Below are 6,688 nucleotides of genomic sequence, written 5' to 3'. Positions count from 1 at the left end.
AGTAAGTTTATTCATCTATACACTTAAAGGCTCAAATGATGTTTAGTGTTTTAATTAATTATATAAAAAGAAGAATAGCACATTTAAAATTTGGTGAATGAAACAGTATGCCAAAAATGATGACACTGCACTATATAGCTGTTCGTAATTGTATGGACTCATCGGACTTAACGTAAAGGTGGAAATCGAAATCGGTATAAATTACTGTTGAAACAGAAGAGGATGTTGATGAGATACACTTAGATACCCTGAAACTACACGAAAGAGATAATTGTGGCCTGGCCATCAAGGTTACGGCAAACCTCAAAGACTAAGTGATATACCAACAGAGTCTAACACCTTGGATCTTGAGAGATGCATGTAATTGATACAGTATAACGAAATGAGTTACGCTGCATCACACAGCCTTTTATAGATTATAAACGGTTTTATTTTGAATATTTGTTGATTTAAATCAGTTTGAAAACGTTGAAAATGCAGACACAATATAGGACATATTATCGCATACAAACTTGTAGTTTACAATACAGCTTAACTCGATACCAAGGACACTACATACACTTCTATTGCTTGCCTTGATCTTGCTATTGGCCTGGTGTGATACTGGTAGCAATGGTGAGGTACTGATCCTGATAAGTAACTGGTCCTTGTATGTTAATTATCGAGATCGAGGCCCATACAAATGGCAAGGCTCCTGGCTAGTGAGTACAAGTGTACCTGCTCCTGCTGAGTAACTGGAAGGACGCTGGCCCGGCATAATTGCTATTACTGCAGGTTTATCCCTAGCTAAAGTTGATATAATTGTAACAATATATAAACGTTCTGAACCTGGATTATCTAACTTAAACTTAATTTAAAAGGAAATTCAATTGCAAAATATTTTCAAACATGAAGAAATTCCACTAAAATGGAATAAGAAATAACAAAAATACAAAAAAACAATATTGATAAATATCCATGTGAGGTTCATCACCCGATGTAGTTAATTAGCTGTTTTTCAAAGGAAACTGAGGTGAATTCATCTTTTTAAAGTGATATCAAATGAAGAACTAAAAAAGAGTGATTTGAATAACTTTGTTACGATGCACAGAAGTAGAAAGTTGTGTTGTCACCGGTAAATATATACACGGGCCGATCAATATAGTAACTCAGAGTTATTCATTGTGAGGTCAGAAGTAATGTTTTAGTTGTGGTTTGACAAATACCAGTAGGGATCCGGGTCATTCAAAAACATGTGACAAACTAAAATATGTTCATCTAAAATGTACATGTACCAGTGTTTACTTTAAAGAACCCGAACTGTAGGATTAACAAAGGTTGTCTCCTGTTATCCTGCTTCAGCTGTTGCAATGCTAAATATAATTTAATTCAGGTCAGTAAATATTTCTGAATGAGAATTCCGAAAACAATAATTAACGTTAAGTTTGATATACTCATATTTTCATTGTAACCACATTAACATCAAAATGAATTAATACGTACATATTCAAAAGTAAGACTCAAAAAAGGGTTAACTGGTCAATAATGTTTTTGGCGCAGGGACAATTGAAATACAATTAGACAATTAATGGTATTAATATTGTACATGTATATCATTTATAGTGCGAATATGGGTTAATGAAATAGAAGTTTATACAGACAGTAAATAAATGAAAAATACATAAATAAAAACATATCACTTCATATCTTCATCAATTCAATATTCGATATTTTGACTTTTGAAAAATGCAGTGTAAGAATTTCCCGATGTTTTCAAACGAATTTTATATGTCAATGGCATTATTTAGTCAAGTGTACAACACCATCACCGAATCTGACCTTGAAGAAATCTAAATACTCAAGATTTTGTTTTCTGTCATGTAATTATGCTGCTTTCGTATTTTTGTTACCAGGCCTTTACATAGTAGCCCCTTATCTATTAAACAATAGAAAAAGGTTTGTAAGAATGGTTTGGAACCCACAACAAGTGAATTTAACATGGTCGTTTGTGTTAAAATGGGTGCATCTTTCACACAAAGATCCCTGGTCATATTTCTTATCTTGTCGTTTTATTTTTTCTTTATGTTCGCTGCCTCTCTGTCCTATATACATGTTATGTTTCATTGTCGGCCAAGATTGTCACCGTTTAATTATATAAGCTGCTGGTCCCATGTGAATGCACGTATGTCGTATACATCAAGTTGTCCTAGTTTTTGAACTACATATGTATCACTTTACAACATTACCTTCGGTGTAGCTTACAGGTTTGGGGTGGTAAGTCAACTAATGAATAGAAAATTTACTTTGAGATTGTATAATTTTAGTAACTTAAGAATTAGGTGGTTGCTGTCGAGGGCTAGTATAACTTGTCTATTCTAAACCAACAGTGAGATGCACAAGTCCCGTTCGGATAGATGGGCATGCATTGCAGATATTCCTGTTACAGTACAAAGGTAAGATTCAACGATTCATGCTGTTGTTTTACCTGTTACCTTAATTTAAAGAATATATATCATATAAGAATAGTTTAATTAAGTTAAGACATTTTATTTTAGAATCTTCGCCACCGATTTTTTTTTTTTAATTCTGCTTGATTATAATACCTTTAGTTTCATTCATTTATAGCTTATTAAGTTTCGTTTATTCTAGTACTATTAAAATGCATTATGTATATGACTATACAACACTAATCATACATACCAATTTATATCATTAAACAAATGCTTAAGAGATATCTATAATATATATTCCTGTAGCAATAATCAGTATGATTAAACCAATTATCCTGTTTTAGAAACCTTGTGTTAAACAAAATTATAATTACTTGAAATTAAGATAGAATATATTGCTCACCTGAAAGGGAGAGCAGTAACTTATATAAACCCGATATTAGTAATAACATAACACCTAAAGTATACATAAGGAACAAAACGTATTCACACAATTTGGCTTCCTATTAGTAAGATCAATATTTTCAAAGATGTTGGGGGCAATGAACAAGTGTACTGAACGATTGATAAGGGACTATCAACTCCAACAACCCAGGTGGAGTATAAATTGGTCTGGGGTGGATGTTGCGGTATCTGTGCTGTAGTATTCGAGTAAAGTGGCACTATAAATTATGCCGTTGGAAGCACGGTCTCACTACAAATAGAACACATTACATCTCCAGCACGCACGCAGGCGTAAACACATGGAGAAATATTAGCCAGGTGTCATAGGACTAGTAGTTAGCTAACAAAACCACATGTAAATTTCTTTTTTTTTAATGAGAATCTGCAATAAGAATTCTCGCACCGAAATTGATATTACAAAACAAACTGCATACGTGATCCGGTTTTCTGCAGCAGTCCTTATACTACCCTTTAGTAGAGGTCACAAGTCATCTGATCCTGCAGTGACAAAAACATAACATCAGATTAGTGATGCCGCGTGTATTCAGGGGTTATATATCTGCTAGCCACATACATGTACATATATGAAAAACACCTGTACGCATGGGAGATTATGCAGATGACAAGTTCACTGCTCACTAGTGTATTTATAGAAAAAATACATTATTACATTGTATTCATTTCGATGACGTAGCTGTGTTGACGGTGTACAAGGCTTTTATGTACATGTACCTTGCGACATTTCATTATTCTGTATTTCAAGTGATGATGTATATTATATCGTGGACAACCAAAAACACATGAAGTGTTCAAATTAACTCTTTTAGAAAAATGTTAAAAAGTCTTCAACTTTCAATTAAAAAAACACAGCTTCGCTCGGCTGTCAATGTAACAATGATTACATTTTGAAGATAGGGTACACACATTTTGATTTATAGGAATAGCAGGAAATACAAAACAATATATGAAATATGTCAGCATTGACAGCATTGGCTCCGATGCCGGTACCCCTGTCACTGCTAATTAACCATATAGCGTTCTCCACAGTCCAATTAAATCGAACAACGCTTTCCTCGTTATATTTGTAAAGTGTTTTCGGCGTTTTGGATCCAGAATTTATGTGAAAAACGTTTATTAGGTTGTCTCAGATAAATAGAATGACATTGCTTGTTAATTTGATATGAACATACTATGATTTTGTTCTTAATTTATTTGTACAATATCATGTGTTCCTTCTTTCTTTCTTTACTTTGTTAGGATATCAGGATTGTAAAAGTGTTTTATTTTCATCTGACTGTGAAAGGTAGATAATAATAATTTTAGACACATTTACAAGTGCGACCACCAAACAACAGGCGATGACGACAGACATATCACAACTCAGTCTAGACAGAGCTGTACCTAGCGGGGATATGGATCCAAATGGCGATTCACATGGAAAACACATCGTAAACCAACATGACGAGACACCTCCATGGGGAATTCTGTCTCACGGACATGAAAACATAGAGCAGAACAACAACGCTACAGCAAACCGTGTCCTCTGTCCAGATGTTGACTTCGAGAAAGACAAATCAACTAAACTAGGAGAGGAAATAGATACCAATGATGAAATGAAGATTGGAGTCTTTGGGCTTGTAAGTTCACAAGTTTTCTAATGGAAGACCACCACAGTCAGGGATATCTCGTATCATCTTTAGATTGATGGGGTTAAGTGCTAAAACAGTAGGTCAAAGTAGGTCAATAAGTTACTTTGATCTTCTGTCACGTATAGTACCATAGTGTCATAATAAGTTGCCTGTCGCATGTCGTAGTGATTGACTATCTGGTTACTTACACGATATAAACATGAGACACAGAGTCCGAATAACTTTGATACAAAAATTGTAAAAATTATTTCTGTGATTTAACATTGTTCAGTTAATTTACACATTCATGCTAGCTCTTAGGGACATTTTTCTTTAACAATAATAGTTATAAGCAGCTTATCTTTTAAATCCTTTTTATCCTACAGATTAGGCTATCTGTTCTTCATCTTGTTTCTATAGATGTAGCTTTTAGCTGATAATTGACTTATGCCCTTACAGGTAAAATATTTCCTCTAAGTATAATCCTACCGAAAGGTAGGTTCAATAGAACTTTCTTTGATATTTTGAATGCAGACATAAGGATTCAAAAACAACTTTTGAAATATTATTCACGGTATACAAGCAATCTGATTTCGTTCAATAAAATTGCGACACCATAGTTATGGCAAATGTTGTGGGCCGATACTCCACCAGCAAATTCGTCCACCTTTTTACCTGAAAATAGAGTCAGCAATACGACGTCAGGAAACAGAGATCACAAAATGAATACGTTTATGCAGAAAGGCAAACAAAGCAATCATTTACTGCAACCTATTGCGATTTCGTCCATTGATGACTCATCATTGATATTAAAGGCATAAAACAATAAAAATGATTAGTTTAGATATTCAAAATAACATAATGCACAATCATCCCTAAACGTATAAATGATATTCACTATATACCAGTTCTTAAATTGACCATATAAGGGAACGAAATATCAAATACTAATTACACAATGAATACAAGGCTTTATAGATGAGCAAACTGTATAGTACCGCATATAGGACATATTTTAAAGGTTAATTTTGCAATGTGAGTAAATGCATTGCAGCATCATATGATGACAGAATTGAAACTTCTTGTCTGATTTTTCTCAAGTTCCGATCATTTATGAAACGTCAATAACCAAATATTTACAAGTAAATAAGCAGTCCAGTACTTCAAAGATGACTCTATCTTACTCTCATATTTACGTTTGCTCTGCCTACTTTCTTTACGATACAAAGATAATGCAGTACGTCTATAACATCATTTTGGTCAGATAGCAACTGTTATGACGTCATCGATATGCTTCTGAAAACAATAACATACATGCTTCATAAATAAATAGATGAATAAATAAAATGAATGAATGAATAAACAAATGCAAATATTTAGGGACTGAGGGTAGGATAGTGAAATGACGAAATGAAACGTAACGACTCTATCACAATACATAGGTAATAATGTAAAGTTGTAGGTGATCGGCACTAATTTTTTTTATTTATTTTTTATTTATTTTTCAGATTATTAAGTACATTTGTAATAGCTGAAAATATCACACACACTAATCTTGCTTCCACTTTCACACAAACAATTATTGATTGTCATTTTAATATTTTTTTCCAATGTTAACATTTACATTGCATTTGTATAAGGAAAGCAGAAAAGGAAAGGTAAATAAAAAGAAAAATAGACAGAGGATGAAAAAAGACAAGGACAAAACATAGATAGACAGAGAGAGAGACAGAGAGAGACAGAGAGAGATGTCAGGCAATCAGTAGTGAATATCTATATATCTATATGTATGACTAGCATAGGAAAACAGGAGGGAGTAAAGAGCATGTGTTGTCAGCTGCAAATGTCAATATATGTATAGTAATAGCTAAACAAAATATCTTGATGTCTTATGGATAGGAAAAATGGATACAAAACAACTCATATACTAGTGTCCAATAATATTACATATTATAATTGTAAACAGTATTCTTAAAATTGTGTAGTATAGTTGTCCTTGATTGCTATTTTAAGACCATTTATAAAACATTTGTTTGTAGGCATATTGCTGAATAAATATATTGTTTCATAATCAAAATAATTGTACTGTCTATAGGTGTTCTCATTCCATCTTGATTATATAGTCCAACGATAAAAGTCTCCTTATTGTAAATAAAAGGAATCATTAAAGCATCTAATAAAAACTCA

The sequence above is a fragment of the Mizuhopecten yessoensis genome, unplaced genomic scaffold, assembly GCF_002113885.1.
Source record: "Mizuhopecten yessoensis strain PY_sf001 unplaced genomic scaffold, ASM211388v2 scaffold10661, whole genome shotgun sequence".
In the NCBI taxonomy this organism is placed as follows: Eukaryota; Metazoa; Mollusca; class Bivalvia; order Pectinida; family Pectinidae; genus Mizuhopecten; species Mizuhopecten yessoensis.
Note: the sequence above shows the minus strand (reverse complement) of the source record.